Raw genomic sequence first — 24,846 nt, 5'->3', positions numbered from 1 at the left:
CTTTCATTTTTCTGTGATTTGCTTTGATTTTGTTTTTCCTGCATGCATGTGCTTTTGTACATCAATATGTAAAGTGTTTCTGTGCTGTCCATGTGGCGTTGTTATGCGTGTGTGCATACGTCGATTTTGATGTGTGTTTGTGTATGCTTTTATGAATAAGGATGAGTGAGATTTCGTCTCCTGAATCTTGAAAGGTTTAGAATAACCCCTGAAGTTAGTAAGCATCAATCAACTATCCATTATCTTATACTTGATTGTTTAGGCATGCAGAATATTTGAGTAAGATTTCCTAGATCTGCATAATCAAGTGTAATTCAAATTCAGATACGTCCTTGGATCTTGCTATTTGATTGATATCTTTCTTCGGGTGGATATTATCACATTTATAGCGCGATCACTTTTGCTCTGGATAGTGGCCGATCACTTGTCCAGATTTACCTTTTATTGAGTTTATAACATTGTTTATTGATCGAAGATTAAGAAAGGGGGAGTTGAATCTAATCCTAATAGTTCCCTGTTTTAAGATAAATGTTGGAAAATGTTTCCTCTCAGGAGAAATGCACCTCAAATCAAATTGAATAATGGTAGTAAAATATTTGCAAGACGTTCTGAATGTCTATATGGGGTTGACTCAAGATTACCTGCGTAGGCGTTCAATAAAAATTTTCTAGGATCTTGTAATGCGAAATTATTTCCTGCAACATAATTCCATTTAAACGTGTTCCCTCTCTACAAACTTGTTGCTCTGTTGAATTGGGTATAGATTATGTATTCTGTATACGATCGCTTCAAAAAACCGATATTGTTCAGTATTAAAATTTGTTAGGGAATCAAGAGCATAACATATAACTACAGCTATTCATATTTCTCACGAATTATCAAAATTGATAGTGAATGGAGGTTTCATGTGACACTCAAGGTGTTGTTTAGTTGTTGTTATTTAACCACATGCCAGTCTTAATGTCTTAACGTATTAACAACTACGTTTCAGCTTTGGCAGACATAATCAACCTGTCCGATTTGGGGTAATATTTTCAAATCACAATACTATATAAGACGGTACGGTGCCATTTGGAAAAAAGATTAATTACTATTTTTAGCTGAAGCCACATCTCTCTTTCTTTTTGGAACTTCAATGAATCCCTCTTCGTTTGTGTCGTCCGTATTTTCTTCCATGATTGGGGCTGTTGATTCGGTACTTCTCTCTGGTTCATGCTGGTTTTAATTTGTTCCATTATTTAGCTCGGAGCACTTTGCTTTCATGTACTCCTTCACACCGCAGTGGTAGCAGGTGGGTAGACGACCCTACACTACCACTGTTAATTTCTTATCTTCCGGTAAAAGTATTTCTTCCGTTATCGCATTTAATTCTTCTTGGCTGGCTTCGACCACAATTTCCAGTCCATAACCCCAGCAATTCAGCTTCTCAGGCCTTGTGACATATAAAATTTATCTGGAATAACTATTACTTGACCATTTTCTCACACCCTCTCCGATGAAGGGATGTATAAAATATCCTGGAAACAGTTGTAAGACCTATTTATAAATGTTCTGAAATCTTTCACGGCCATGGATTTTTATCTCATTCTGTTAATTTTTTTTACATATACGCATGCTGATATATGACCTACGTTGGACTCCTCATTCGCATAATCACGGAACCTAGAGCTTAACTATAGTCTGTACATAGCTCTTACTCAGCATTACCTGATACCTTTGGGCTTTATTGACACCATTACCTCTCTCTCTTTCTCTTTATCTCTCTCTTTCTCTCTCTCTCTCTCTCTCTCTCTCTCTCTCTATATATATATATATATATATATATATATATATATATATATATATATATATATGATTAATCAAATCTACATTAAACATATCAGTTTCAGTACGGCTTACCTCCCTTGCATGCAATCTTTTCATTCAAGTTCTATTGGACCCAACACCGTTTGGAAATCGGAGTTGATTCAAAGTCAGCGAACAGCGATGACGAACCCGATATGACTTCCTATATTGACTCAAAATAATGTTTTTTTTTATACTTCTTAATTCCACCTAAAATCATTTATTAGTATATATATATATCTTTGTTTTTATTTTAAAAAGCCATTACTTTTATACTTAGTCTGCGTAGTGTTTCTTTTTACTCCCCCCCCCCGCTATATATATATATATATATATAAAATAAATTGTAAATCCAAAAATTAACAACAAAACTACAAAGGATTCCGCGGTACACGTGTTTCAAGCTTTATATGTGTATAATATAATATGTGTATAATTTACAATGTAAAGCTATCCTCAGCCGCAAAATTATTTCTCTCCCAGGAAATTATACCACCTCGGCGTTAAAGTAGGAAGAAAGGTGTGATGTAAGAGGTGAAGATCCTTTCGGTATTCTGTATAGTACTATACCTCGTATAATTTTCCACCCAGACATAATCTCTCCGGTCCTCCGAAAACCTTCCATACCTTGCCACGGAAGGTTTTCGGAGGACCGGAGAGATTATGTCTGGGTGGAGAATTATACGAGGTATAGTACTATACAGAATACCGAAAGGATCTTCACCTCTTACATCACACCTTTCTTCCTACTTCAGCGCCGAGGTGGTATAATTTCCTGGGAGAGAAATAATTTTGCGGCTGAGGATAGCTTTACATTGTAAATTATACACATATTATATTATACACATATAAAGCTTGAAACACGTGTACCGCGGAATCCTTTGTAGTTTTGTTGTTATTTTTTGGATTTACAATTTATTCTTTCACCGCAACCACTAGCTGGAATACACAGGTGCTTATAATTGTCAAGTATTACCTCTAAATTTCAATTTACCTATATATATATATATATATATATATATATATATATATATATATATATATATAATACGTAGAATGTTTTATATAGGTTCGAAAAATGTGTTTTTCGAAACACGTAATCTAAAACCAGTACAGAATGACAATGCTGTTCTTTTGTCGGGCCACACTTAGACTAACGCGCTGAATCTTTGGAAGCCAACGCAGTACACCAGTTACTCATTGAACAATCGTACCAAACACAGCAGGACACCTGAATTAGTATATACCTGTTGCAATTTCAAATATACTTAGGACATATTAGAAGCTGTAAGTAAGCCATTCACAATATTTTTTCACAGAGAAAACTTCTTTCTGTACGCAAATACGCTCGGAAAACGTCTTCCCATATTGCAGGAGTAGTTATTTCGTCTTTAGCATCAAATAGTGGAAAGAGAGATCGTACTAACTGACAAGGAGGAACCAGATGTCTTTCATGGTATTCTAGTAAATGTACTGGGATTGGTTGCGCGACCGTAATAAAGTACGGATTTGAATAAGCAAAACCGGGTCCCTCGATGTTCGTTTGTAGCGCTTCTATTTCCAAAGTCCGATGCTGAAGAGAAGATAACTACTCCGATATGCATGCCTCCATCGATCTGGTTAAGTGGAACTCGGAACTGACTTGTTGTATTTACACTCATTTGCCGACAGTGACAATTCTTATAGTGAATGGTTTTCTTGCCGCTTCTAATATGTCCCGAGCATATTTGCATAGTAACAAGTATATATTTGCACACATCAATTTTTAACGCTTCTAATCATACTCGTTATAACCAATAGTTTTGAGAAATGTAGTGGGTAGATTTGATAAAGGCTGCAGTGAGTGGATGCGGAAGATGTGAAGGAGAGATAAAGAGAATGGGAAAGTAGATACAGATTAAGGTCAACTGATCTCAGCTCTTAATCGGTTAATAATGATGGCAACTTATTTTTAGTTATTTTGTACATGTTCCAGCAAAAGGTGTGTGTGCGCGCGCGTGTGCACGTGTGTGTATGAATGTGCATATATACGTATGTGTGTGTATATATATATATATATATATATATATATATATATATACTAGCAGAAATACCCGGCTTTGCCCGGGTTAAAGAGAATAATGAAATCTAAAAACGCTGTCTAGACTACGCAACCCTCAACTGTTAGTAGCTACGATACCATATTTCTACATTAATAACTCTCCAATCCATGCCAGCATGGAACATAGACATTAAGTGGAATGCCAGTCTCTCATCTAGGAGGGCCTTGAAATCAATGTTACCAACTGGGGACTATGTGTGTCGTAGTGATAATAAAAAGACCCAAAGGAGGTCTGCAACGAAATAATTTTACTCAACACTTTGCAAGTGAATCAGTGGAGGCAAAGATGCGTCTCATTTACTTGACAATTTATGCACCACATTGCAGAAATCACAATGTAAGTATATCTGAAAGGGTAGTCTTACACTGTTGTACCGTTGAATTACAAATAATGCTCATCTGTTATGTTCGGGTTAAAATTTCATCAACATCAAAAATATATGAATTTTCATGGGAGTTATGGCCGTTATACATAGAATATAATTTCCAAATTTCATAAAGATCCGTTCAGTACTTTTGAGGTAGTTTTGGATAAGAAAACAAATGACTAATGTGTGTGTGCATGTGTTTGTGTGTGATGGGTGTATATATGTATAGATATCTGTATGCATGTATATATATGTACATATTACATGTACATCTATATATATATATACATCTACACATGTGTATACATATACATGTATGCATATAGATCTATATATATATACTAGCAGAAATACCCGGCTTTGCCCAGGTTAAAGAGAATAATGAAATCTAAAAACGCCGTCTAGACTACGCAACCCTCAACTATTAGTAGCTACGATACCATATTTCTACATTAATAACTCTCCAATCCATGCCAGCATGGAACATAGATATTAAGTGGAATGCTAGAAGAAAGTTTTCAACTCATATATATATAAAGTAAATACACATAATTCAGAAACACGTTTTTGTGTATCTTATTTCGTAACCAAACAAACAGGTACAGATTATAAATAATGAAAGGCCAATTTTGGTGATTCATTTGACAGAGGTAGTAGAGAGACAATGCGATGATAAATCTGAGGTTGGATCTTGAAAGTTTGGATGAATGCTGCCTCAGTTAAATCTCTTGTGGTTCCAAATGATGTCATCTGTAGTACAGCGTCGTATTGTCTAATTTTGTTTTGCAAATGTTAGGAATCTTGGTCAGTTGATGATAACAGTTTCTTCAATAGCTGTGGAGGTTGGGGATTGTGGAATTGTTGGGAATGTTTTTAACTTTGGTGTTATATGTATTGCTTGAATTTCTTTGACATATGAAATATATGTATTTTCACTGGGTTTGTAAAAGAGAGTTGTGTAGTTCTCGAGTATTAGGGATTCACACAGACACACAGACAGACAGACACACAGACAGACAGACACACAGACAGACAGACACACAGACAGACAGACACACAGACACACAGACACACAGACAGACAGACACACAGACAGACAGACACACATTCTCATCTTTATATATAGAGATATGTATACACACACACACGCACCCAAACACACGTATATATATGTATATCAATATAAATATATGAAAGTCAATGAAGTTTCGTAAAAGAAGGTGATCATGTACATACTTTCTTGCTGTTGTGATTATAACACATCATTGTAAACAATGTTCCTTGTTTTCCCTTGTGGAGCATATGCAAATAGTTTTTTTTTGCTGCCCACACTTGAGCAGCCAACATACAGTTGTCCATGTGAGAAGCGGGGCTCTTCCAAGAGAAGACCAGCTACAGACAGTGCTCATCTGTTATGTTCGGGTTAAAATTTCATCAACATCAAAAATATATGAATTTTCATGGTAGTTATGGCCGTTATGCATAGAATATAATTTCCAAATTGCAAACAAAATTTACAATCGATAAATGTCTTAGAACAACCAGTCTCTCATCTGGGAAGGCCTTGAAATCAATGTTACCAACTGGGGACTATGTGTGTCGTATTGATAATAAAAAGACTCAAAGGAGGTCTGCAACGAAATAATTTTACTGAACACTTTGCAAGTGAATCAGTGGAGGCAAAGATGCGTCTCATTTACTTGACAATTTATGCACCACATTGCAGAAATCACAATGTAAGTATATCTGAAAGGGTAGTCTTACACTGTTGTACCGTTGAATTACAAATAATGCTCATCTGTTATGTTCGGGTTAAAATTTCATCAACATCAAAAATATATGAATTTTCATGGGAGTTGTGGCCGTTATGCATAGAATATAATTTCCAAATTTCATAAAGATCCATTCAGTACTTTTGACGTAGTTTTGGATAAGAAAACAAATGACTAATGTGTGTGTTTGTGTCCATGTGTATGTGTGTGATGGGTGTATATATGTATAGATATATGTATGCATGTATATATATGTATATATGTGTACATATTACATGTACATCTATATATATATATATATATATATATTATTTTGCTTAAAAGAGTTCCAACGCTGTCTGTTTTTTATGTTTTATTTATATTCCTGCAGAACTAATGTGGGGTATAGAATATGGAATATACAATATATAATATAATATACAATATATAATATAAAATAAAATAAAATAAAAATGGATGGCACCATGAAATAAAGTATTGAATGTAGATGAAATATTGAGTGTTCAATATAAAGGATCAAATATATAAATATATAAATATAAATATATATATATAAAGGCGACTCGAGTTTCAGGGCTATTTCCCTTCGTCATGGCCGGTATGACAGTCTTTAACAGACTGTAATAAGTTGGCTGGTTTTCTGTCTTTTATACCAATTCCTTTGGATGGCAGCAGTAGGTGTCTGGCTATTTTTAGAATTGATGTTAAATCTATTTTTAGACATGATGATATTTTAATTTATTGTTTTGTGTGGGTTGTAGGGATAAGATTTTTAAACCGCAGTAGGTGTTTGGCTGTTCTTAGAAATGATGCCAAATCTATTTATAGAAATGATGATATCCACTGAGTAACCATCTAGCAACATGTGGTCATCAAACTTTTATTATATTTCCATTCCATAAACTTTACAACCGGAATGAAATTGAAAGAAAATGCAAAGAAAAGGACTTTATTAAGAAATTCAAACCCACTCTTAACAAACAATGATTAAATCCATCTTACTTGGGGTTTAAAAATCTTATCCCTGTAACCAAAACACAAAAAATCTCTCAGATATCATCATTTCTATAAATAGATTTGGCATCATTTCTAAGAACAGCCAAACACCTACTGCGGTTTAAAAATCTTATCCCTACAACCCACACAAAACAATAAATTAAAATATCATCATGTCTGAAAATAGATTTAACATCAATTCTAAAAATAGCCAGACACCTACTGCTGCCATCCAAAGGAATTGGTATAAAAGACAGAAAACCAGCCAACTTATTACAGTCTGTTAAAGACTGTCATACCGGCCATGACGAAGGGAAATAGCCCTGAAACTCGAGTCGCCTTTATATATATATATTTATATTTATATATTTATATATTTGATCCTTTATATTGAACACTCAATATTTCATCTACATTCAATACTTTATTTCATGGTGCCATCCATTTTTATTTTATTTTATTTTATATTATATATTGTATATTATATTATATATTGTATATTCCATATTCTATACCCCACATTAGTTCTGCAGGAATATAAATAAAACATAAAAAACAGACAGTGTTGGAACTCTTTTAAGCAAAATAATATATTCCTCTATACACAATCATACAAAAAAATCCACCTTTTTTTGTATTTATTTTTACTCGCATATATATATATATATATATATATATATACATCTACACATATGTATATATATATATATATATATATATATACATCTACACATATGTATATATATATATATATATATATATATATATATATACATCTACACATATGTATACATATACATGTATGCATATAGATCTATATCTATATATCTATATATATACGTGTACATATACATCTATATATATACATATACATCTCTCTCTCTCTCTCTCTCTCTCTCTCTCTCTGAAAGTATCTGTCATTACAGTATCGAAATGTGATTGTTTCAGTTAGTAGAATAGTTTCATTTTTAAAGTGAAAGTATTTGACATGAGTGTTTTTGTTTCACTTTTGACACGTAATACTTAAATAGTGGAGGAGATATTATGTTGCCGTGGGCTCGAACTCTGCAAGAAGTCAAAAAATTTTTTTTACTAAAACACAACTGGAACCCTAAGTAAGGCATGTGTAAAATTTGAATGAAATTGGTTGCGTAGTTCTCGAGTTTTAGGGATTCACACAGACAGACAGACACACATTCTCATTTATATATATATATATATATATATATATATATATATATATATATATATATATATTTATATATATATATATATATATATATATATATATATATATATATATATATATATATATATATATATATATATATATATATATATATAGATATAATAGCGAGAGAGGGGGAGAGAGAGAGAAAGAAATTGATTTCAGAAAGACTTGCTCCCAATATATTCGTTAGCGATTATGTTTTTGCGTCCACTGAGAGGACTATTTCTCAGAGGATTATTCTATTTTCATGTTGTGTATCGTGCAGAGAATTACACAAGCCAACCGCCTTTGATATATAATTTAAAATATACATATATTTACGAACGATCTTATATAATAGAGCAATATTTACGTGTGTATTGTTTCTTTCCTTTTCCATCATCTTAATTTCGAATAAAGCAGTTGGTTAACTGAAGGCCGCAGCGACAGCTGTTACAACAGCAGCTGCTGCAATAATTGAGCAATATACAGTATGGGAATTAGAAAACTGATTTTAAGATCATATACATCAGAATTATCTTCTTTATTGTTATTGTCCCACAATTCTCTGTTGTCTTGTAGCTATAGAAATGCCGGTGTGCACGCGAATGCAATGTAATATGCGAATGAACAGGCTTGATTTGAGGAATCTCATTCTGACAATTCACTGAAATTGTCTTTTCTCTCTTCTCTACGTTTGATGTCTTGAAACCATTGTTATGATTTTATTATCTTTCTTTCGTTTTCTCTTGGTTTCATGCAAGTTCTATTCACATTTTGATCAAATGGCCCGTCAGCAAGTCAACTCTGTCATCTAAACGTTCATATTTATCCACGTTTACTCGTTTCCCAAACCAGTTTATTCTAATCTCTAGTCAAACGACATTCAGCGCTGAATCTTTAGCTCTCTAAATCTGAATTTCAGTCGTTTATTCTGCTACCATTATTTTAGCTGCTGTTGCCACGAATCATGATCGTGCAGGGATGTATTAACTTTATCCTAACTTGTTTCCTTTCACTTGAAGACAGTAACTTCCTAGTTTATGACAGGTTTCATGATATCTACGATTCGTTTAAATATCTGTAATGTTTCTTCATTTTCAATTGAGTTTGCACCCTCCTCTTTTCTCTCTCTTAACAGAATGTTAAAAGCATCAAATAGACAGAAGGAATAAATATATTCATATGTAAATAAAATGTGTTCAAAAATCAAATTTTCATTGTGACGTGAATGCAGCGACTAAGCACAAGGCCGCAATATATAGCTAATATCATTCCACATTTACACAATCATCAGCAAAACGCAACAACCAATTATTCCAAATAACTCTAATATTATGAAATATTGATAAGCATGATATGGAATAAACATTTTCAATTAGCATTCGGGATGTAGCTTCGAGCAGCTAGTGTTGAAAATTATCAAATTCCATTAGATCAATTCAGTTAAGCTGTTTTTAATCAAATAGGTGACAGTTTATAATACTGGAGAGGGAGTAGTTATTTTAGCTTGTCAGGTATGTATGAGTGATCTATCTGGATCGGGTGTTTCTGACAGGGAATTGAATCTCGATAAATCACCGTATATAGAAACATAACGAATCAAAGATACAGAAGAAACAGAAGAAATATCGAATAAAAGGAGGGTTTGAACCGTCAAAGATAACAAGCAGAACATGAATAATGGGATGTTAACATCAGGTTAAATGGGGCTCAAGAGAAAAGTTAGAAGTAATTATAGTCATAGTGACATACCAAGAGAGATTCCATATTTGATAAGGTCGCCATTTACACAAGCACATACGTAACACAATAAGCAAACTTTAGTATACGTTCGCCAATCATACGTATGCATATTCATAGAACGAAACCAACAATATATACATAGGTAGGTATGTTTTAGTTCATATACAGATTAAACGCTCAGTCAGACAGACAGACACACAGATAGTCAGACAGGCAGAAAGACAGACAAACACAGAGAGAGACACACACACACACACACACACACACACACACACACACACACAAGTGAGGAAGTACCAACCATTGATTCGTCAATCTTGCACTTTCTTATGCATACAAAGATACACACCGCACGCGCACCCTCTCTCTCTCTCTCTCTCTCTCTCTCTCTCACATACACACACACGCACACACACGTCTCACGTATATATATACATATACACACACACACACACGTATATGCACATGTATATACATATATACGTGTATTTACATACGGAAAAATTCATCCATACATACGGAAAAATATAGATATGCTTCAGCAAATTTTATATAATTAGCCTTGCAAAAAATAAAATTACTAATTCACATTATATTTATCGATAGTCATAGTGTATTATTAATATTATTATTGTTAAGTCGGTGAGCTGGCAGAATCGTTAGCGCATCGGTCAAAATGCTTACCAGTAATTCTCCCGTTGCTATAGTTCTAAGTTCAAATTTCGTGGAGGTTGAATTTACTTGTCATCCTTTCGGGGTCGATAAAACAACTACTAGTTGAACACTGGTAATCGACTCAACCCATCGCCCAAAATGGCTGCCCTTGTGGCAAAATTTGATACCATTATTATTCTTATTATTATTATTTACTGCTACTACTTCTACTACTACTACTACTACTACTATTATTCCTGTTGTTGTTGTTATTGTTAGTATTATTATATATTTATATAAATACATACACACACATGCACACATACATAAATATATATATATATATATATATATATATATATATATATACATATATATATAATATTCTAAAATTCATATATATATATATATGTGTGTGTGTGTGTGTGTGTGTGTGTGTGTGTGTGTTAGTGTGCTTGTATTTGTGTGTAATTTTGAATTGGCTCAGCGTGGAAAATATGCACACGAAAATAAAAATGGAGTAATATAGAAATACCAGATCTAACAGTTATCCGAAACGAATGAGAGAACAATGTTTTCTATATTTTGGGCTTTAAAAAAATTGAAAAATAATTATAATAATAGTGGAATGATTTCCTCGTGATTTAAGCACACAAAAAAATTTGATATTTTATGAAAATATTTCGAAATCAATAGAAAATTATAAGTCAAAAACATTTGGCATTTTTTTAGATTAGTTGAAATACAACCAGATAACACAGATGTGAAAGGAAATGGGAGAATGATTTTGCTTCTTATAGAAATACCAACATGTGCAAAATATTACATTTTTCTCGTTCTTACTGCCATATCTCAGTTTTGTCTATATGTTACGCCAAGGGACGTAATAACTCGAATGGAGACAGACATATAGACTAATGGAGAAGAAAGAGACAAATAGAGAAACGGAAATAGCGGAGTCAGGGAAAAATAGAAAGAGTAAGCACAAAAGAGAGGCTGAGAGAGTGAGCGACTAAGAGACAGACAGAGACTGAGGGAGGGACAGACATGGACTGAGAGAGAGATATAGATAAATAGATCGATAGAGAGAGAGAGAGAGAAAGAAAGAGAGAGAGAGAAAGAAAGAGAGAGAGAGAGGGACGTCTATAATATTCTGCATTTATGTGTTCAAATCGGAAGCATAATGCTTATGTTTAATATAAAGAATCAATGTCATGAAGATCACTAAAATCATACGTTAATCGATATGGAGTAAAATTAAAGGGAAATAACTTTAGCAAACAGCTGTTTATATAATTCATTTATCATTTGCATGTTCCGGCCCAAAGTGTTATGGCTATGCTGGATCATCACCATTATTATTTTTCTTTATCTTTTGTTATTAGGTTTCAGTACTTATCTGTATTATGAGAGTGTACGTACATACATCAACAGAAGGGCAACTAGATATGATAGTTAATCAGACAGACAGATAGATAGGTGGATAGATATGTGCATAGTTGAGGCTACAGGTATATAGATATATACGCAGGTACAGGAGTATATTGTCACAGAAGTAAGCAGGTTGGTTTACTGAAATGTAAAGAAATGAAAATTATCTCAATTGGTAAAACTTAGACAGAGCCTTGGTGGATGTCGGACAGCATGTGTAGTTTGTATAAGAGACAGTGTGTGTGTGTGGGGGGGGGGGGGGGGGGGGGTGAATAAGCTTTTTTTCTTTTGAATTTATCATTATTTCCTTAAGCTATAAATCACCATATCAAGCAAACATATGAAATAAGCAATACCCTCTAAGTTCATTTCAATTATATTTAAAAGTATGATTTTGAGTAAACAGCAAGATTTCAAAAGAAGTTTTTAAAAAATCCTTACTTCAGTTTAATCTATTACTCTTTTACTCTTTTACTTGTTTCAGTCATTTGACTGCGGCCATGCTAGAGCACCGCCTTATTAACATAATGTTTTTTTTTAAATACTGACTTAAACCGTGGAATTTTCGCTAGATTGTTATTAATCAAGTAAAATGTGCTTCTTTAGAAATGATTTACTTAAGGAATACTCTCATATACATACAAATAAAAATAATAAGGGCGAAACATGGAAATATGAACCAACGAGAAACATTCACGTCGCCTATGCCGATAGAAATACAAGTGAGTTGTTTCTGAACACACGGTCTCAAGAAATCCTGTTTGGTGAGTCTGGGAAACTCGAGTGCTAACCAGCAACAGTAAAAGAACATAAAAAGTATAACAACGTCTATCAAGGAAAAAAACAATATGTGCAACACCAATACTTAAGTGAGCAGGAAGGTAACAAAGGCTAAAAGAAATATTTAATTTACTACATATTTCTTATTGTCAAGGTTACTTGGCAATAAGCTTACTACTAGCGTACAAAAGACACGATATGACCCAGATATAGAAAGTGGAAGATTAGTTCGTGATTTTAAAATAATTTTCAAATCAAGGCAAAATTAATCTGCAATTTTATGCAATTGCAGTCGTAAAATCTTAATATCTTGTTTGTTACGGGCACAGAATTAAAATCAATAACAACGATGAGCAAAATATAATTTAAGATTTTCGTGGACATCAATATTTATTTTCAAATGCAAATGCATTATATTTATAAAAATAAATAAAATGGAAACCAAATTTACCTCATTAGATATTTTAATCCGTTAAGTAATGCAGGTGATGCATCTTAAAAAATTATAGCGGAAAGTTAAAATCATATTCAGCCACAAACTTTCGGGTTCTGTACCACTTCTTAAATCTTTTTTCCTATTGGCTGGTGTGCATGAAAATCTTGCAACATTTAGTGGAACGAAAACGTTTAGTGTGTGCACGCGCGCGCGTGTCTGTATGTGTGTGTGTTTGTGTGTGTGTGTGTGTGTGTGTGTGTGTGTGTGTGTGTGTGTGTGTGTGTGTGTGTGTGTGTGTGTGTGAAGAGAGAGAGAGAGAATGAGAGAGAGAGAATGAGAGAGAGGTAATGGTGCATATAAAGAAATAAAATCGCTTGAGTTAAATACATATTTCTCCACGCTGAAGACGAGGATTGGATCTACCTAACGTCTATGTTTCCACAACAGGTTGCGAAATACATCAATCAACTTTATGACATAATTCCGAGCCCACAGAAACAGCTGTTCAACCTGGAACATCATATCTTATCCCTTTCATTTTTTACCTTTTCTTCTGTCAATATATAAAAAATATCTCCACCGAGGTCGACTTTGTCTTTCATCCTTTCATCTTTTCGGATTAAGTACCAGTTGCGTACTGGGTCGATCTAATCGATTAGCCCCCCACCGCCTCCCCAAACGTTTCGGCACTTGTGCTTAGAGTAGAAAAGGATATATATAATATAAATATCTATATATTTATGCATGAATATATTCATTATCTGAAAATTTTCAGTCTTTTTTTTTCTCTATTTATGTGTATATATGTACGAATATTTCTAGAACTAGCCCAAGCAGTTTATCTACTTACTTGCAGTATTATCTCCATATCTGATCACCTGAATTCCTCTTATAGCCATTCTTTCCCCACAGAATTAGACCATGGTAATAATTTAGAAATGTAAGTTCAAATCAATTGAACGCTACTATATATATATATATGTGTGTGTGTGTGTGTGTGTGTGTGTGTGTGTGTGTGTGTGTCTTTGCTTTTATATTCAGGCATAGTTTTAAAAATTATCCTACTCAGTTTAGTCTATACTTTTGTAGAGTACAAATTTATCAGTCCCAAAAAAACTGTTGTTGACACTGACTAGTTAAGCCTTCGTCGGCGATCACCTAGCTAGAAAAATACCCACAAGAGATCTCAGGACGTATCAACCACAGATTCATAATCGCAACTCTCAAATTCATCCTACTGAACAACTATTTCATGTTCGATACAGTTTACTATCGACAAAAATGTGGAATTGCAAACCGTGAAGTTTCGCTGGTGACACCCTGCATATCTCTCTATGAGTTCGCTTTATGCTATTCATCTCCACCTTGGGAAACGGACCTGTTCTTTATGCAGTGTAGTTCTCCGTCTAAGGGACCTCCTTGGTTAGCCTATATATTTGAGTCCACAACCTGGACTACTTATCACATTAATAAATTTTTCGAATGCACAAATGAAATTGGTCTTAATTGTGAATGTCTGTCCTTGTTTGAAGTGGAATTCCAAACCTTCCAGTAGCTTGAGGCATGTTCTCCAATATGGACGGCTGCATTATTTAACTATTGGTTTTGTTGTTGTTAGGTACAGCTTCGCATTTGTCAGTATTCTTTTTAGGGATGTACTTGTTTCTTTACACTTGATAAATTTGTGCTTTTGTAGAATGTAGCTCATCTTTGAATCCCCAGTGAGCATTGGTAGATTTTGAATAATGGTCATTGTTTCTATGATTGTATGTCGATACGCATGGTAGTATTTTTAGATGAGGAGTGTTGTTATGTCTATTTTCTTGGCACGTTCAATCCCATCATCTATAAGTGGGGTGGATTGTGTCTCTCGGCAAATGTGGTTCTGAGGTCATGGAATGCGTTTATGTGCGTGTATGTGTGTGAGTATTTGCGTATATAATGCATGTACTTCTCTTTATTTATCGGTATGTATATATATATATATGTTTTACGAATCTGATATTAGTAAATAATGGCGCTATAAAACGTTTATAAAGCTTGATTTTCCGGTCATATCTAGTTCAACTCCCGAGATTGGTAGCTGTTTTCAGATGAGCTAAGCTGGAAAACTTGAGCCGTAGCTCTAAAACGTTACTGGGAAGTAGTAATTGAATCAATGCAGCGTGTACATGGAAAACTGATGTGGTGAAGTGATTGTAGATGGAATATATGGATAAGGAAATGCTAAACTGAAAAGAGCTTGCTTATGCTAATACTAATCGCCCTATATATACGCCCTATATATCGCCCTATGTATACAAGTGCGTGAGTATGCACACATATATATATTTCATATATATACACAGACACACAAGCACACACGCGCATATATTTATAATTAAAGGATAGTTTTATTCTCAAATAGGTCTATTAATTTCCTTATCTGAAGAAATAAGCATGTATGTGCAGGGTTAATGAGAAAGCTACAAAGAGAGAACTACCTTAGATTCAACGGGAAGTGAAGTAGCAAATGCTACAAAATATAAAGAATATACTAACATAAGCGTTAATTCTGAAGATAGAATTTGAGACTCAGGAAAATAAGTAACTTGTGATGGTAAATAGCATAAATGAAATTATGAGTTGAAAAATTTACTTAAGCTAAAAGTTGTGTCATTTTAAAAGCGTGATGTGAAACGTGATTATGCTAAGTTGCTGAGACTCCAGACGTCTAAGAGATTATATTAAATTACAGAATTCTACTACACAGGAATTAGAATGAAAGTAGATTAGGAGAACATTCAGAAAATATAAAAACAATAATGCTAATCATACAGTAAGGGCTAAATTTTTTCTCTATGTATATTCAAAGAGAACTGCTTGCAATGTTTTGTATTATGACAAAAGAACTTTAAATTAAATAAATTTATAAATATTTATGTTGAATTAACAATATTAAAATTTAGTCTAGATGAAACAATTTAACAAAAAAAATTTATATTAAGACAAGACAAAAGATATGTTCATGGGAGATGGTGCTAGTTAGTCCCAATATATTCTGAAGGCCTAATAGAACGGGAATATAATTCAAATACATGTATGTAAATGAGTCTATAAAATTAGGAGCATTTATAACTTAAGAACACATTTATTCTTAAAATTTACTTTATCGAAATAAGAATGCGCGTAACCTACCTTGTTGTCACATTAAAAATCCGATCTGTAACACACTAAAAGTACATATAAAGCAACTATTTTTACGTACATCATATGGTCTACCTCAAATTACGATGGAAAACTTGAGGAAAGCCTTCAAATTATAAAAGAATTGTAGACGGTACCAAATTAGTACATTACTATACTTCTATAGACTTCAACTGCCCACCACCAAACAAAAGGCTCGAATGTAACATAATCATTAGTACACCCAACACAGTGCTTAGCCGTATTTTTCCCGGCCTCATGATCTGAGATCAAATTCGGCTGATGTCTGTTTTGTCTTTCGATCTGTTGCAGTCGATAATATAAGCATGACTTGAGTACGAAGGTCTATGTAATAGGCTAAATCCCTATCCCGAAATTGCTGGCCTTTGTGCCATAATTGGAAACCATTATTATTATTGTAGCGATCTGGAAAATGATTAACGTTTGTTTTCGGAGTCGGCAAAATACGTACAAGTGGAGCATTGAGATCGATAAAATCGAATAACACTTCACCTCAAACTTATTGGCCTTGGAAATATAATAATTAATATTCAAGACCATGAGCTTGTTAAAATTTCAAAGCATCAGAAAAATTGCCTTCCTTATTTGTCCCAGTGAGGTCAACTTTGCTCTTCATCCATCAGCAATCGATAAAGTATCAATCAAGTATAAAGATTGATAGTGTCGCTTATTCCCTTTCCCCTCAAAATTGCTGGCGAACTGTCACAACCATCAGAGCGTAGGACAAAATGCTTAGCGTATTTTTTCCGACTCATTAGATTCAGAATTCAAATTAGCCCCGTTGCGAAGTTACCTTTCATCCCACAGTGTTCGATGCAATAACACAGCATTGTAGTATTGGAATTGATGCAATTGAATAACTCAATCTGCTGGTATAAGTCAGGAATACTAGTAGTAATAGTTGTACAGCTGCAGCAACAGCAGCAGCGACAGCTTTGTAAAATATGCCTTCCGGTATTTGTTCAGGCACATTATATTCTGAGTTCAAATCTCGCTAAATATCTGGCCTTGTACTTCTTCCCCGAAATAGCTGGCTTTCTGCCTCTGCTCCAAAATAGCTGGCCTTTTGCCCCTGCTCAAAAATAGATGGCCTAGTGCCATAATTTGAAACCGGTATGTCAATGAGATAATGTTATAAACTACGTCACGATACCTTTTTAGTCTTTAGGTGTATGTTGTTTGCTTTTCCGGATTTTCTTTCTATTTTTATATTTCGCTTCACAGGATACGATATGAGAATTAGAATGCAACGATTGTCGATCATATAGGTGTTTTTAGCTCAGCAAAACTGGCACTTAAGTATTAGATTTCAAAGCATTTGGCAATTCGTGTAATTCATACATATAACATTTATAGCTCTGAGTTCAAACCTGCCAACTAGATTTTATCATCATTTTCCATACTGTGAGTACTGGAAAATATAATAAAATATAATTGAAAAATGACATGCATAGTAGAGTCAGATTCTATCTACGTGGGGTGAGGCTCTTTCAGTGAAGTTTCAATTATCCTTTGCAGCTATTTAATTTTAGTTATGACGCTATCGTCTGTGCCAAAGTTATGAAAGTCATATCTCCTGTTTTTATAATCCCACAAAACATAACTCACACTTCATGCTTACACAGCAAGACAGAAAATAAAAATATTTCAACATACCCCCTTATGCATACTAATATTCGTTCGAAATTAGATACGATGTTATGTAGAAAATAACAGTGGAACAAAAAGTGCTTACATTGTTTTAGAACATAAATGTCAAGATGTTAGATGATACCAGTTTTATGCTTATAAATACTAATTTTTCACAAGACATCATCTTTGTATTAAAGTGTTATAGTTGACTGAATCAAACCATTATATTATTACTACTTTATCAGTAGTGCACGCAGGTATAATATTTCATAAACCTCACCAACTCTCTTTCCGCCTAAGATTAAAAGACTATAGCCTCGACCGTCTCATCTAGCAGATGATCTCCGTACGTTAGATGCAAGTTCCCAATTAAATCTGTCCGTGACTTACTTTCTATATTCATATGAATTTCATTTTTATGTTGCCTGTCTTGTAATTTATTTCTGTTTAACCACAGACCAGTAGTGAGCGACCACGCTTATTATCGATGTCGTTTAAATTTAACTTTCCAGCTTTTTGATCTCTTAAAATTGGTTGGATTAGACAAGACAACGGAAGAGTGCTACATTCGGGAGACTTGGTTACAATTTCTAGTGAGTTGAGCAAATGCGTAGAGGGTCCTTTTTATTTTGATAATACCATTTGGAGAATCGGAAATCCCTTTCAACCACACATATCTAACACGAAATATTAAAGACATTTTATTTTTCGCATTAGCAAGAAACAATGGAGTATCCATGCTACTGAAAATACATTGCTGAATATAATTACCAGAATGAATTGTTATGTATTCTAACAATTGAACATGGAGATTGGCAGATCATTAGATCGCCAGGAAAAATTATTTGCAATATTTATTCAAATGCTGTGACCGATAAAATATAAGCCTCTGGAACTTAACAAATATGGAAGTTATATCCTCTACGCTAAGATTCATAACCTCTTCCTATGTTTGTAGAAATAGGGCAAGGTACCTGCATATTTGAAACCAGTCATATCGTTCTAACAATAATATTCAGAGTAGGAGATTGTATACATTGTGCAAACTACCGACGTATAATTCTTCTCTTATTTGTTGGATGAATTCTTACGAAAGCATTTCTTGATTAACTATAGTGGGCCAGTATGTTATAAGAGAAACAAAACCCTTGTTGAATCATAATGATCAAGCAACAGGTGAGTTTATATTTTCTATCTGGGATATTTTATTTTACTGCAACCACTCAACACGTGCGTCACAAACACACTTACACACACACGGACACACAAAATGTGTATATATATATATATATATATATATATATATATATATATATATATATAACATATCCATAAAACACGTATGCAAATGTAAAAGCATATGTGTATATGTATATTGGTGGGTGAGTACGTATATTTCAATGCGAGAATGTGTGCATGCGCGACTGAAATGTGTGTGTACGTGGTTGTGTGTGTCTGTGTGTGTACGTGTGTGTGCGCGCATGTGTGTGTTCGTAAATATATATATATAGACACGTTTTTATATATATATATATACGTACAAACAGATACAGTTACACACGCATACATATATGTAACATATCTATACACATGTATACGTGTATATATATATATATATATATATATATATATATATACATATTAAGATATATATGTATAAATATATAGAGAGAGGATGAAAGTCATGCATTTTGACATATATGTACATATGTATGTATGTATGTATGTATGTATGTATGTATGTATGTATGCATGCATGTATGTATATGAATGCATGTATGTAGCTGAGCACATATATACGTATGTGCTTTTATGCATGCATATTTCCATATTTCCGAGTTTGTGTGTAGAGAGAGAGAGGTGTGGAGAAAGAGGTAAGCGATAGAGAGAGAGAGAGCGAGAGAGAAAGAGAGACAAGTGCACATGTAAACTCACACGAATATATATGTATTAATCTTACACGAATTCGCTCGAGGTTCCTTGACCTAAATGTATAAGAAGTCGATGACATTCGAATAAGTAATATTTGCCTTAATAGAATAAACGAACATTTCGTGCGCATACAACGTGAAGCACGCACACAGAGACACATATATACACCTCCAACGATGCACAAACGCGTATAGGCACGTACACATAAACATAAATTCAAAAATCCAGTAAAAAGAAAATGTAAAAATAACTACACTAACATCGGCTGAGTGATAGACATATCAATTTATGCACAGCTGTACTCACAAATACAGGGTGTTCAGAAAGTCTATCCGCAGTGAATTGCTTTGATCCTGCGCATTACCATGGCGCTACTTCAAGAGTTCTTCGGTGGACGGATTATTTCGAAGGGGCTGTGGCGACCAAGACAACCTGATTTAACACCGCCAGACTTTTTTTTTCTAGGGAGCAAGTAAAGGATCAGCATACAAGAATCGCCCGAAAACCGTTAAATACTTACTGCGGAGAGGCTTTTTGAACACACTATATATATATATATATATATATATATATATACATATATATATATATATATATATATATATATATATATATATATATATCTTTATGCATGTACAAATTTATATGTGTGAGTGTGTGCGTGCACGTATGTGTGTATGTGAATAAGCGTATTGGTGCGTATGCATGAGTGCTTATATATATATCATAAACACTCATCCATACACGCGCATACACATTAACATGGACCCTCATATATATATATATATATATATATATATATATGAGGGTCAATGTTTCGTGGTTAGGGTGTGGCAATCCTGATCTCGAAATCACGGTTTCAATTCCCGAACTAGGTAGTGCGTCTTGTTCTTGAGCAAAACATTTCACGTTATATTGCGCTGCGATCACTTCGACACATGATGTGTGGCACACCGTACATCCGTTCAGCCAAGTACAAGTTGATGGAGGGAGTGAACTTATTGGACAGAGCATTACTATAAAGAAATCATTTATGCTGGTTGTTCTATAAAACTGAACACTCCATGTTCGTGAAGGAGATTGCATCATCATCATATATATATATATATATATATATATATATATATATAGTTTTAGGGAAAATAACCAAGTTTCATGAACTCATCAATGAAAATCCACTGTCACATATAGAAAAATTAATAATTAAAAGCACAATAAATGAGTATAATATAATACAAAGTAAATATCATAAGATAAAGATAATAATAATATTATCTTTACCGTATGATATTTACTTTGTACTATATTAAACTCATTTATTGTGCTTTTAATTATTAATTTTTCTATATGTGAAAGTGGATTTTCATTGATGAGTTCATGAAACTTGGTTATTTTCCCTAAAACTATATATTTATATATATTTCACTCTGTAAAGCTCAATTTAATTTTTATTTTTTATAAATTGATTTTAATTGAGTTTTTACCTGTAATTTTGCATTTTGTCCCTAATATTATTATGTGTGTGTGTGTGTGTGTGTGTGTGTGTGTGTGTGTGTGTGTGTGTGTATGTGTGTGTTTGTGTGTGTGTGTGTGTGTGTGTGTGTGTGTTTGTGTGTGTGTGTATTAATACTGCTTATATCGGTGAAAATAAATTTTTAATAAGCCTGCTGGCTATTTGCGACATAAGTGCCTGGAAAGATGTTGATATTCTCTATATCGTAGCAGCGAGCATTGACTGGCATTCAGTGACAAAACACTTTCCACTGATGATATCCCATAGAATGAAATCACATATGTGTATTCCGGCGCACATAACAGAGACGCTCGTCTACTACGAGCTATGTGTGTGCATTTATGCACCAAGCGCCTATACGAGAGGAGCTCCCAAGGCTAATAACACAGTATTCGATGTTCCAACAAGAAATGTGTTACGTGGGATAATAAAGAATGCTTTTTGGTATGAATATTGCTTGTATCACTAATCATTAATCTCAGTAGAGTACGGATGCACAAGGGAAATTATGATGGAGCACACAACTGGAAATAAAGTCAACCGAATTATGTTTCTTTCTCCCAGCAGTGTACAGTGTGCTCCTATTCCTGACTAGTATTCAACTCTGGTGCTGAACTTACACTGCTCGTCGTCGATGAATGTTGGAGCAATGTATTGTTGGAGTAAATAAATCATTCCTTGTGTATTATGCCTAACAGTATGACTGACTTTTGCCCCAAAGCAGCAATCGTTCAGAGATGACTCAATGAGAATTAACACAGCCACACCTTTTTTTTCTTTTCTGGTGGTGGCTTATATAGGAATGATAAGATAATTAAACAAACCAAAGCAAACGCCCAAATTTCTGAATGGTGCTACGGAAGATATGTGTGGGTTTGAGGGAAGCACTCGTGTTCCCAAGCTCTATTGCAATAAGGAAACAATTCCTTGGCGTTATGGAAAGCTCTGACTCGACAAATTTGTTATGGTTGTTGAGTAAAAGATGACTCAAAAAGGTAATGTGAGTGGGTACGTGAAAGAGTGAATTATGGGATTCGTGTTTTATGAGCTATGTTTGACAGTAGTAAATACTATTACAAATTGCTAGTAATGTATCTTGCGCGCCGAAAATGAGTCCCTTCTGGCGTAGTTTTGTTCTCCATACTAAAATATTGTCACAAGTTGGCAGCCGATTAAACCGAATACTTTTCATGTTGATAATTTACTTTTTTGATCCCTCAGGGGCAAACGGTAAAATAAAGTTGATCTACAAATATTTAAAATCAAATGTAACCAGCTGAAACAGATACCGCCAAGCATTTTGTTCAGATTCTAACGCTGCTGTGAATCCAACTTTTGCTTTAAGCGCTCATTGTACTAACTTTAAAAACTTGTATATATTTACAGACTCAAAGATTTGCTTACTGTTGGTTCTGGTGATGTTTCTTGTTAGTCACATGGCATTACTGATCAAACAATGCTATGTTCCAGGAGTCGAAATTTTGTTCTAGAGTGCATCTAGGTAGTCTCTAGGTCAAACTGTCTTTGTTGTGACAGAGTTGTAATATAAACCATCGATATTTAGGCTAGTATTTAAACAATCTGTACACTGAGTCAAGTGATGCTGTTGTACAACAACCATATTCAGAGGGTTCAGAAAGACAGATCTAGACAAAATAACGTATGTATACATGCATGTATGTATATGTGTGAATACATACACACACGCACACACATATATATACACAAACACACACTCACGCACGCACACATAGACACACATACACACGCGCATGCACACATTTATAAATATATGTATGTATGTTTGCATATGTATGTAAGTAAGTACGCATGTATGTAGGTATTATGCATATATCATAGATATGTAATTAGGTACTTAGACACAAATACATAAGCGTTAGGTGAATAACAGAAGTAATTATCTGAAGATTGTGATGTGTGTAAAGGAAATAAGACAATATAAATAAACCAAGAGGATTGCGTGGTGTGTAGTAACAGATTAAGTCTGGTGTAGAAAGAATGTCGAGATTTGATGAAGGTTAATGCCGTTACTTATTATTACTGACTGACAATAATATTATCATTCTTCTTCTTCTTCTTCTACTACTACTACTACTACTACTACTACTACTACTACTACTACTACTACTACTACTACTACTACTACTACTACTGTTGTTGCTATCATTTCATTATTGTCGTTCTTGCTGCTGCTATAATCATCATCATTATCATTAGTAGTAGTAGTAGTAGTAGTAGTAGTAGTAGTAGTAGTAGTAGTAGTAGTAGTAGTAGTAGCAGTAATAGCAGCAGTAGTGGTGGTGGTGCTAGTAGTAATAGTAGTAGTTGTAGTAGTAGTAGTAGTAGTAGTAGTAGTAGTAGTAGTAGTAGTAGTAGTAGTAGTAGTAGTGGTGGTGGTGGTGATGGTGCTAGTAGTAGTAGTAGTAGTAGTAGTGGTGGTGGTGGTGCTAGTAGTAGTAGTAGCAGTAGTAGTAGTGGTGGTGGTGGTGATGGTGCTAGTAGTAGTAGTAGTAGTAGTAGTAGTAGTAGTGGTGGTGGTGGTGGTGCTAGTAGTAGTAGTAGTAGTAGTAGTAGTGGTGGTGGTGCTACTAGTAGTAGTATTAGTAGTAGTAGTAGTAGTAGTAGTAGTAGTAGTAGTAGTAGTAGTAGCAGTGGTGGTGGTGCTAGTAGTAGTAGTAGTAGTAGTGAGATTATAGGCAGGTAGTATAGTTAGTAAGCTGGACAAGCGGCATTTTTCTCCGTCTTTACATTCCACCGCGGTCGACTTTGCCTATCATCATTTTGGAATATATAAAAATAAGAACCGAATGAGCAGAGCAGTAGGGACAATGTAATTAACTTAATGAAATTCCTGGTATTGTGACACAATTTGACATAATAATTTCTTGTTATTATTATTGTTTAAGGCGGCCAGCGATCTGGCAGAGTCGTTAGCACGCGGGGCAAAATGCTTAGCGGCATTTAGTCCGTCTGCACTTTCTGAGTTCAACTTCTGCCGTGGTCGACTTTGCCTGTCATCCCTTCCAGATGGATACATTAATTACTTGAGAAACACTGGGGTCGATGTAATCGTCTAACCCGCTCCCAGACAATTTCAGGCTTTGTGCCTATAGTGGAAAGGATTATTATTATTATTATTGTTGCTGTACTTCTCGGAGCACTCGGTCTTGTTTACTCTGACTGATTCTGTGAGAGCGGACAG

At 34.2% G+C, this 24,846-nt stretch overlaps 1 protein-coding gene across 12 annotated transcripts in view; it reads left to right on the top strand.

The window, feature by feature from the left end:
- The window catches only part of LOC106870663 (uncharacterized), a 1,027,926-nt gene that overhangs the window by 484,450 nt on the left and 518,630 nt on the right, over positions 1–24,846 (top strand). The gene's annotated exons all lie outside the window — the stretch shown is intronic.

This window comes from Octopus bimaculoides, chromosome 1 (genome assembly GCF_046866305.1).
Source record: "Octopus bimaculoides isolate indiv1 chromosome 1, ASM4686630v1, whole genome shotgun sequence".
Taxonomy (NCBI): Eukaryota; Metazoa; Mollusca; class Cephalopoda; order Octopoda; family Octopodidae; genus Octopus; species Octopus bimaculoides.
Note: the sequence above shows the minus strand (reverse complement) of the source record. Positions and strands in the feature narration are given on the sequence as shown.